This window comes from Tamandua tetradactyla, chromosome 3 (assembly GCF_023851605.1).
Source record: "Tamandua tetradactyla isolate mTamTet1 chromosome 3, mTamTet1.pri, whole genome shotgun sequence".
Classification (NCBI taxonomy): Eukaryota; Metazoa; Chordata; class Mammalia; order Pilosa; family Myrmecophagidae; genus Tamandua; species Tamandua tetradactyla.
The window spans coordinates 100,065,966-100,077,499 of record NC_135329.1 but is presented as its reverse complement, the minus strand read 5'-3'; the positions used below and the strand labels follow the sequence as shown (position 1 = coordinate 100,077,499).

At 35.7% G+C, this 11,534-nt stretch overlaps 1 long non-coding RNA gene across 1 annotated transcript in view; it reads left to right on the top strand.

Annotated features, from left to right (window-relative positions):
- The first annotated feature begins 1,221 nt into the window (after window positions 1–1,221).
- The window catches only part of LOC143676264 (uncharacterized), a 145,434-nt gene continuing 135,121 nt past the window's right edge, over window positions 1,222–11,534 (top strand). Inside the window, exons 1-3 of the long non-coding RNA XR_013171961.1 lie at window positions 1,222–1,327; window positions 1,682–1,847; window positions 4,341–4,444. This is a non-coding gene — a long non-coding RNA (uncharacterized LOC143676264). The remainder of the gene's footprint in view (window positions 1,328–1,681; window positions 1,848–4,340; window positions 4,445–11,534) is intronic.

Sequence of the window (11,534 nt, the reverse complement as noted above, 5' to 3'; positions counted from 1 at the left end):
TGAAAAAATTGTCAGTGCCCAAACACCTTTCTACTAAAATGCATGATATACATAAGGATAGGGAGAAATGAAAGTGGATGTAGGAGTCCCAGAGAAGATCTAATAAAGGAAATAGAGTTACCTTGAACCTGAAAGATGAAAGAGTTAACTCATCATACTAACGAAGTAAGAGCTAAGAACTGCCACATTCTTAGTATGCCCTTGGATCTATACCTAGCAATTATTTTTAAATGTTGAAATTGCAACACCTCTGTGATATAGATTCTATTATTAGCTACATTTGACAAATGAAGCTTGTGAATGAAATTGACATTTAGTATTGTTAACCAGCCGACCTCCACATAGCTTGTAAACAGAAGAGCAGACTTTCGATCTTGGGCATTTTAATAACAGAACATTTATTCTTAGCCTCTCCATTTTGCTACTGGAGGGGAAGCAGGTGTTCTGTTGATGCTGTTTTTGTTGTTTCTCCAGATACATTAGAATAAGTAGTCTCCAAAGTTACATCTCTGTAAAAGAATAACAGAACAAAACAGAGAAAATAAACCTTTAAGACGCGATTAACCTTTAAACTGGGTAAGTCAGCTTTTGTAGTTTGCCTGCTTTTAATTCATATTAATGGCAAAGACCTTCAGTCAGGAGGCTTAACTGTTACAAGCTGGAGTTATTTGTACTAGTGATATAAAGATTTTCTTCAGTATTCATTCACTCATCAGACATTTTTTGGACACATATGGTCAGGGCATTATAATAGGAAGTGGGCATAGAAGAGCTTAGGATGTGGTTCTTATTCATGAGGGCCTCATGCCTATTGAGAAAAGCAGACATGTAAGTGAATAAATTAAAGATAGCATAGGCAGTCCCATAATGCAAGTTGCTAATTTTTTTTTCTTACATTAGGTTATTGTAGGACTAAAAGCAATATCTTTATTTTGGTTCTGTCTGGGAATAAATCTACTTTGCCTCCTGGGACAGCAAAAGCTCTGTTAAGAAGCTAATAAGTTCGGCCCCAATTCTCAGCGGTGTGCTTGATGAGAAACAACACATTTTGAGAAGAAGAAAAGGGTAAAAGCAGTTCAGCTTATTAGAACTTGATCCAAATATTCAGAGAAAAATTCAGGCTCTGGTTATCTAAATAAGCAGGTGGAGACAGTTAAGAAATTAGCATAAGATAAATAAAGGAATGTTCATTACTTCACAATTGAATTACTGAAACTCTTGGCATAAACGCATTTCTATGTCAGAGGCTATTTCATTGTCGCTAGTGTAACGGAGCCATGTATAATTTAAAGATGTACTTTAATTAGAAGATCAATTATTTTCAAATGTATGTATTATATAATAAGAAATATATAAGGGCGTATTTAAAGTTTCAAATGTCAGCATCTCTGTGTATTTAGTAGTTAATGATGTTTTATAATGAGCTTTCACAAATTTCAATATATTTATACACTGAATTTTTCTAGAATACTATTTCTTGGTAATTTTTTAGTTTTGATTGGATATTTAGTATTCTCACTGACTGCAGATAAAGTAAATGACTGTTCAAATATTTGACAAGGTGTTTATAAAGAAAAATATAAATGGTGCAAAATATAGAATATAATATAATGACAAAACTGAGCAAATTCTATGTATTTCACACACTTGTATTTTCCAATTTCTATGACTAACCTCAAAGAAATGCCATACAAGGAGGCAAATGTATTGACAAGTCATAGTGAGAGAGATATTCATTATGACATCACCAACGGAGCAGGAAAATCTACAGATCATAGCAGACAAGGATTATAGTCCTTTGCTCTATTCAACAAACTTCTATTCACAATTGGCTCTACAGTTTGCAGGTAAGCCTCATTAGTTTGCAGCTTCCTTCTCATCATTGGAAGCAGTGCAGACAATTGGACAAATCTCTATGGAGTCCAGGGCTTTGGATTTTACTTCTGACACTGCCCCTTTACTAGTTTTGGGATTTTGGAAAACCGGTTGCATCCTGCCTTTAGATAGATAGATAGATAGATAGATAGATAGATAGGTAGATAAATAGATAGATAGATAGATAGATAGATAGATAGATAGATAGATAGATAGATAGACAGACAGATAGATGATTGATAAGATATGCATCTATCCATATAGAGATATATATTTCTTAGCACAATGGCACTGTGACACTGTAGATTAAATTAGATGGCACATTATTTCATGTTTACCATTTACTCAAGCACCAAACTAGCCATCTTTGCTTAATATTCTTAATTGAGCATCAGCAACTCCTGTTGATTCTATCTCCAGAACAAATTTTGACTATGCCAAGTTTTGTCCATGTCCCCTGATATCCTCTAAACCCAAAATTCTCAACCCTGCCATTATTGATATTTGGGGTCAGGATTGGGTACATAATTTACAGGGTGCAGTGCAAAATGAAAATGTGCAATCCCTTGATCAAAAAGAAGTTAAATTATGACATTAAAGGTAATAAAGCATAAAATTTTTTCCTTTCTTATACAGTCTCTCCCTTTACTTGTCATGGTATTAGTTGGTTATTTAATGTCATTGCATGTGAAATATTAAAGTGTTAAATTAGTATGAATTATTTATTCATTATTATCTTGTACAATGCCAGTTATAAATGCATTTATAAGAGTTTCTAACTTATGTGTAATCAAACTTTCATAATTAATAATTTTTCTTGTGAATGTACATATACATTTTCTCACCAGAACAGTGGAAGTGTTGCATAAAACTAACTCAACTGTTTAATTTCACTTCTTGATATGGAATATTTTCCAAATAATCTCTACTATTGTTGCCTTGTTGACAAATGAGAAAAGGTCTGAAAGTAAAAGGGAACAAGGGTTGCTCTGTTCTTCACTTTCCTTCAATATCATTTTCAATATAAGTTGTTGACTAATACAGGAGAGTAACATGAGTAAGAAAGACTTTAAAGAGTTCCTTGGTTATCTATATTTCTTCCAAAACAATTGCCTTCTTTCTGCATTAGATGTGATCTCTGGTTCAAACGGAAAGTGTGGTCATTTGGGGTTGCTAGGCCCTGCTTACTCAATTGTAGACATAATTTTCTACTCAATTTCAGTCTCACTGAAACCCCACATATCATGGTTCCGCTGGAATTCTTGCTCATCAAGCATCACAAATCCTATCTGTGAATGGGCCAGCAAGAAAAGGAGAACATGCGTAGTGCACATATCTTCTCTGCTTATAGGAGTGATCCAATCCCAAAGAATTTCACTTACAAATCATAATTCACAGATAAAATTTTTAAGACTTTTAAGAGGGTGACAACAAAGCATAAAACATAGTATGGGGTCCTTCTGAACTCAGGGCCCTGTGAGACTGCAGTGTGCAAGCTCAGGAAGTTGTCCTGTAAACACCAGATAGCTCTTGGTTGTAGGGGTCTATTCTGTGTATTGTAGGGTGTTTAGGACTCTACCCACTAGATACCAGTAGCCCCTCCCCACTACTTATGACAATCAAAAATGTCTCCAGGCTGTGCCAAATATTCCCTAGGGAGAAGAACGTCCCTATTTGAAAATCAATGGTCTGGACCAAATCATTATTGTCTCTTGTTTGGTCTACAACCTAACCACCTTCCAGCCATCTTGGCTTCCAGGATTTTCATCTCACATTCCATTCACCATATGCCAAAGTGATCTTTTTTGGGGGTTGGGGGTGCCTGGTCTGGAAATTGAACCGGGTCTCCCGTATGAAAGGTTGGCATTCTAACCACTGAACTACCCATGTACCCCAAAGTGATCTTTAAAAAAATCTTGACGCTCCTCTGCTTCAAACACTCCAGTGCCCAGCTCCTTCCCACTGGCCCTTAAACATATGTACACAACCATTGCCACATCTGCAATAAAATACAAACTCCCTACCCTGGCTAAAATACCCTTTGAAATCTTTTTACTGAATCCCTCTTCTTCATGCCCCTTTACTTTCCTCTTTGCCTCCTGTACTCAGCTGCACAGTCTTTTTACGTTTTTCAAATATGCCAAGCCTATACATACATCAGAGCCCTTGTACTAGCTTTTCCCCCATGCCAGATGCTCTCTCCACTGAGCTCTACAAGGCTGACTCTTACTCATATTTTAAAAAAAATCATTTTCTCAAATCAAACATTTTTGACCATCAAATTAAAGTAGCTATCCACTCACTCTCTGTTATATCAACTCATTTGTTTTCTGCACAGCTCTTATCTCTATTCAATTTTTTACCTTCATTTTTTTTTGTTAATTGTCCATCTTCCTTTCCTACTAAAACGAAAGTTCCATAAGAACACAAACTTCATCTATTTGTTGTTTTTCTCTATCCCCCAGGGCCTTGAACAGTGAGTATCTTGAACAGAGTAAGTGCCCCAGAAGTATGTGTTGAAGTTCCGTAGAGTGATACATACAAGTTGTTGAGTATCCAGAAAGTTAAGGTAGTGATATCTCTTTTCTCTCTTATTCCATTGTTTGAGGACCATTTCTTTGAAAAATGAAATCAGCTCATCCAGAAATCCCTTTTTAATCAACACAGTATGATAGGCAGTCTTTATATCTTTTATTGATGACTGACATCTGTCTTGACTCACCTTTTAGTTTGTGCAAACCTTTTGGGCAGGAATCTTCTCTACTGTCTCTTGGACACTTCATTCAATGTTCCATGTGCAGATGGAAATTCAGTTAATGTTTGTGTAATCAGAAATTTATTTTGTTATCTTTTGTAGAAAGAACACTGAGAGCAAATTGAGAGACAAATTTTTGCCACTAACTAGCTATTTTATCTTGGACAAGCTCCTTCTCTGGCTTTTACCTTCTTTATTTTTAAACGTGGGTTGAATTTTTAAAATTCTTGAAATTCTAAAATTCCACAACATTTTTAGAAAACTTACAAGCATAAGTTTAAGATAAGAAAATTTATAAAATTAGTGGTAAGATGCTATGATAGGTAAATAATAGGAAATATTCTGATAATTTTTTTTTTATTGAATCCACTAGAGTTGGAATGGTTTATAATCTTCTTCTAAAAATTGAAACTTTGGGAAACTGTCTCAAGAAACATGTACCCAAAATTAAAACATTAAATATGTCAGACATATCAGAGGAAAAACAAATTAGTCAACTTAAAAATTCATCTCCTTTTTAAAGGTTACAATATTAGAATAGGGTTTATGGAAAGGACTAGTCTTGCTAAAGTGAACTCTGAAAACTAGACAGAAGCTCTCCATTGTTGTGTGTTGGGGTGGGTAGGGTGAGGTGGAGAGAAGATATGTATATATAAGTGGATTCTTTCAACCTTTATTGGGGATAAGATGTAGCACTTGCCCTTGGCGAAAACTGTGGATGACCATTTATCTAGTGGCATTTTGTCAATTCTCTGTCACCCAGTATACCTTCCATCCACTCATCATTAAATTCTTCTGTAAGGAAAGGATTTATAATTATCAAAAGAAAAGCAATCTCTTTAAGGTACTTCAGGAACATAGCTCTCATACACATAGAAGCTAAAGAAAAGTCAGAAAGAGGTTGCTGGCATTGTTTGGGCAGGCTGCCATTCTGGTCATCCCATCTGTTCATTCCCCACCTGTTTGTGCATGTGGCTCTAATCTCAGTACCGTCTCTGGACTATGGGGTAGGAAGACTCCTTAGTAGATCCTACAAATGCCTACTATGAGCTTTTGCTTCTTTCTACTTCTGTGGCCTTTGACATGACTGACTACTGCTTATGGGTTGTTGATAGGAGCCAGCAGCATCTTCCAGGGACTGTTTCCCACTTCCCTGTTTGCCAAGGTTCTCCAATACTTCCTGCTTTATATTTAAGACTGAAGTTGAATGACAGTTTACAGTTCATTTTTCAAAAATCTTACCCACTGCAGAAATTCCTTCTAATCTATCTCCAAAAGAAAATGTCTTGAAGCTTCTGCTTGAATTTAATCCAGTGCCAAGAAACTCATTGGGTTTTTTTCAAGAAGTTCATTCTAATGTTCCCAAATACTCAGTTGAAAGTCACTTCTGATCTTGACTCAAACTAGGTCTGCTTCTAACTTCCACCCACTAATCTCTATTCTATTCTATCCAAAGTAAAAAGAATAAAATTACTTCCCATTTTCCGTACTGTCATGTGAAATATGATGTTTCCCTACATCAGGGTTTCAAACCTAAATGTCATGCAGCATGTATACAATACATAATTATGGTTTGCCTGATTTATACAGTGTTTTTTATAGTCTGTATTCTAAAGTGTGATTTATTTATGATTTTATTCAGTCATCATTTTATAGTGCTTACTGTGTCATTTTTAAAAAATCATTTACAAAAATCAAAATCATAACAACACTATGAGGTAGGTCATTATTATTTCATTACCATGCTATCTTTTTAAACATTTTTTTTTATTGTATAATATAACAAATACACAAAGCAATAGTTTTCAAAGCACTCTTCAACAAGTAGTTACAGGACAGATCCCGGCGTTTGTCATGGGCTACCATACCATCATCTCGATATTTTCCTTCTAGCTGCTCCAGAATATAGGAGGCTAGAAGGAATAAATATTTTTTTTTATTATCACAATCAACTTTTCTTTTCTTTTTTGTGAAAAATAACATATATACAAAAAAGCAATGAATTTCAAAGCATGGCACAACAATTAATTGTAGAATAGATTTCAGAATTTGATATGGGTTACAATTCCACAATTTTAGGTTTTTACTTTTAGCTGCTCTAAGATAGTGGAGACTAAAAGAAGTATCAATTTAATGAGTCAGCAATCATATTCATTTGTTAAAACCCTACCTTCTCTGTATAACTCCACCATCACCTTTGATCTTTCTATCCTGCTCTTTAAGAGATATTTGAGCTATGGCCATTCTAACTTTTTCATGTTGGAAGGGGCTGTCAATAATACGGGGTAGGGAGATGGAACTAGCTGATGTTCTGGAGAGTCTAGGTTTCAGGACTTATTTGGTCCACGGAGCCATCTGGAGGTTGTAGGTTTCTGGAAAGTTACCCTAGTGCATGGAACCTTTGTAGAATCTTATATATTGCCTTAGGTGTTCTTTAGGATTGGCTGGAATGGTTTTGGTTGGGATTTGGCAGATTATGATAGATAGCAATGTCTAACTGAAGCTTGCATAAGAGCAACCTCCAGAGTATCCTCTCAGCTCTATTTGAACTCTCTCAGCCACTGATACTCTATTAGTTACACTTCTTTTCCCCCTTTTGGTCAGAACAGAATTGTTGATCCCATGTTTCCAGAGCTGAACAAATCCCTGGGAGTAATCTCCCAAGCTGCCAGCGAGACTTTCACCCTTGGATGTTATGTCCCACGTAGGGGGAGGGTAGCAGACTTTACAGAGTTGGGCTTAGAGAGAGTGAGGCCACGTCTCAGTAACAAAAGAGGTCCTCCAGAAGTAACTCTTAGGCATACCTGTAGGTAGGCTAAGCTTCTCCGCTACCTACATAAGCTTCACAACAGTAAGCCTCAAGATCAAGGGCTTGGCCTATTGATTTGGGTGTTCCCAATGTTTGACACAGTATCAGGGGATTCCCTGATGGTAAAGTTTAATAGTTCCATGTTTTTCTCCCATCCTTCAAGGGATTTTGCCAAGCCACTTTTTGATTATCTTCTTAATATACTCTGGAATGTATCCAGGCATTACATTAAGCTATACAGGATTAAAGGCCCTCATTCTTATTCTGTGTTCCTGTGTTCCTGTTGTTCAAATGAGTTATCCAGACAGGTTGAGTTAAATTATGTGCTGCAGAAAATTTAGGTCCCAGACAAAAACATTTCTTCCTTTGGTCTCAAAAAGTAGGTGTCACTCTAAATTATAGAAAACGTTTTCCTTGCCCCATGTTATGAATTACCTTAATCCTGACTTGATTGGCTTCGTTCTTATCTCTAGATATCAGTTTATAGATATATAAAACAGTTTCTCAAAATCCAGAAATAATAATTACCACTCCAGACTAAATGGGACTGCTATAAGTGATTACAATCTAGGCCCCTGTTTTCTTATAAGCATTCTCCAGAGGATACCATAACCATGCCATCTTTAACAAGGAGAAAACTGGGGCACAGACAGTGAGTCAGGGCTGAGACCAGGATTCAAACCAAGGCACGCTGGCTTTAGAAGCCATGTTCTTAATCATGATGCTATGCTGGGCCTTTTAAAATATAAACATTTTATATCGTAATCTGGATTTCTGCTCCCACTTGAAACATGGGACATTCTAAAACGATTCAGCTCACAGTCCCGCAATGCAAGTAACTGCAGGAAGTGTGGCGCGGCTTTTCCACTTAAATGAGGAAATACATTGTCCAATTTGCCACAGTTTTAAACCATTCTGCTCTACTGCTTAGTCTGCTTTCTGACTTGTTTATGCTTCCTTCTTGTTTACTCTTAAGTATTTGAGTTTGCATCATCTAAACCAAATCTTTTCTTTTCTGCATTAGATGTTTCTATTTTCCTCAACCACTTTACATAGGCTCAGAGTTCAAAGCTCTTGAGTAAAGAGACAAGAGACAATTTAATCTAGACAAAGAAAGGTTTTGAGAGGTCCATTTGCACTTTATGGGTGTGTATTTCTTTGTGCACGTGTGTGTTTACATGTAGGGTTTTAAGGAAGAAAAATAAAGTTGACTTGATAATAAAATAATTCACAAATACAAAGGTCATGGTATATGAAAGGAATGGGAACAAGGTAGAATTAACAATATTTTAATGCATTTAAATATACTGTCAAGGATCTGAGAGCCTACAGGGAAGACGTTATTGTGGATATGATAAAGGCTGTAAGTGTCATCAATATCCCCACTGTGCTATGCAGGTTTTGATTTACCCTCTTTTAAAACCAAGGTATTGCCATGTATGCAAAACATTGCAAGTTTGATATACAGTTAAGAATTTTTGTATACAAAAAGTCTTCCAAATCCAGCATTCTTTCTGTTTTCTCTGAATCTCTTAATAAACTGATTTGCCTCATTTTCCAAACCTATTTGGTCCCAAATCTTTGATCCCTCTCTTTAGCTGGCCATATAAAAGCAATTTTTGCTTGGTCTTGTTTGCATTGGATCTTGTTGGCTTTCACAGGAGACATTAAGCCCAGAGTCACAGATGTCTTCTGATACCTAAGGCGGTCACTATAGCCCATCTCAGTCCCAGCCTGACAACGTAAGAGACCAGATGGTAGAGGAGAAAACCAACAAATTTAAATGATGGACCTGTGAATTTACCCACCTCGCGGGGGTTTTGTGACATTCAAATTAAACTCATCAACTTAAAGCAAGAGGAATGATCTTGTTCTTGACCCAGAGAATAATCACCATCATTCTTAACTAAATCATTATCATTACTATTATTATTAGTCAATGGTAATACAATTTTCTTAGACCCTAGACTTAAATATTTTAGTCTCTGTCCTTTCCCTTTAACAGATAGACATATACATAAGAGTTACTATGGTATAAGTAACTACAAACAAGTTTAAGAAAATCAGATTTCTTTTGCTTTAATGCCTAATGTTTAGGTATTGTCCATCTCCCTTGTATGCATTTTCAAGAATTTTGGTTCAAGTTGTCTCTCTACCTCCCTCAATTCATGTGTATCTTTGACCCAAGATGGACATTTAAAGAGAGAGGCATTAAAATTCCAAAGTCTGTTTTGCTATTTTTAATCACCAGATAGTGAAAACTCTGGAGAGAGAAGTCTGCTGGATACCCAGATCTCCCAATCCTCACTTGTGCCTAGCTGAGGAAACAAAATGAAAATGGCATTTCTCAGAAACATTTAATGACAAGTAAAGAAAAAGAAAACACACAAGGCTTTCATAAATTAATCAGCTTCAGAATAAAAAACATCAAGACAATTTTAAAATGATTTAGTCAAACATTTGGCAAGTGGGAAAAGTCACTCAAACTGATTGATTAGTTGGATTCAGATAAGGCAGATGAACTCACTTTCTTCTAGACACAATCTAAAAGTTCCATTGTGCACCCATTCCTTATATACAAACCTGTCCAATTATTACACTTCATTAGGAAGAGGTCTGCCTATTATTTCCAGGTGAATGGAAAAGGATTTAACAGAAAGGTATGCAATTCCCTTTCCCAGGAGTTGGCAAATTGGCAAATAATTTTCCTGCCAAGAGGTATGGAATTCCATTTTGGATTTGAAAGATAATTAAAATAGTAGATGACTGTGTAGGCAAATGGTTCCAATATTTTCCCCTACATTTGTCCTTCTGCTTACTTTTACCTGACTATCAAACTGATAATAAATAAATAATATCCTGAAATTAACATGTATTTATTGAACACTTACAACTGTACAGATAGGGCATGTGTGTACTAACTGTCTTATAAGACATGGTTATTGCTCACAAGTCCTGCTGTCAAGGAATTTACTACATAACAAGTATTGATGCATTTGTTTTATTTATTTTACTAGTTTCCTGCTCGATACAATATAGCTATTATTATTATTATTACCTCATGAATATCCTCATTTCCTTTTATCACTTCATTATAAACCTATCTGACCAATTCATCTAAACTCTTTTAACACTATCTAACTTAGTAGCCTGCAAGGAATTTCAGGAGTGGAACAGAATGAAAATTAGTATCTTTAAGTATGCAGTATACTTTTTCTCTCACTAAAGAAGCAAACTGTTTGCATAATTGTCAAGTGATTTCAAAGTGCCCGTGGGAAAACTGCGATTGTAGTGAAGAAAATCAAACATAATTCCAAATATTAAAAAAAACAGCTTCTATGATGGTGGGCAGGTTGTAGTGGGAAGTAGCGGTGAAAATTTCTTTGCGCTAACTGAAACACTCGGTGAAGAAAAATCAGGAAAATGTTATTTAGAAATTATTTCAGAGGATAATAGACTGTAGGGGATTTTAAAATAATTTTACATGAAAGGTTGTAGAATATGGGGGCTATTTCTCCCTGACAAAAGGTTCCCCATTCCATCAATGTCCTTTGCTGTTAGGCTTTAGGACCCAAGGATGTTTTGAATGAAGCAGAAGAGACCATACTCAGTAACTTGTAGAAGTTAACACTAATAACAACTAAGATGATTATGCATAATGGGATTTTACCAACTCCAGTTTATTTGACAAATGCCACCACATAAAGTATTTTATGACAACGTATAATATAAGAGATCATACTTACTCCCCATGGAGCTTTTTCACTTCCGTTTTACCTGCAGCTAGGATCTGTACTAAATAGATGAACTAATTGAAGCTGTGAAATTTGATTCTTTCCAAACACTAAAAGGGAAAAATGTGAATAAATCTGCATAAAGATACCCACAACATAAAGTTGAGGAGCTTAGTTTACATGTTAATCAGTGCTTTGTGCTGTTTGCAAAACAAGCACCGAATTTGGTCTGAGATTAAATAATGTTGGCTCATTAACAAATTGGCAGTGCTATAGTGACTGTAGTCACATTTTTATTCTATTTTCATATTTAAGACTTCAAAACATCTTAAAAATATTCATTAACAAAGCAGGTTGTGGC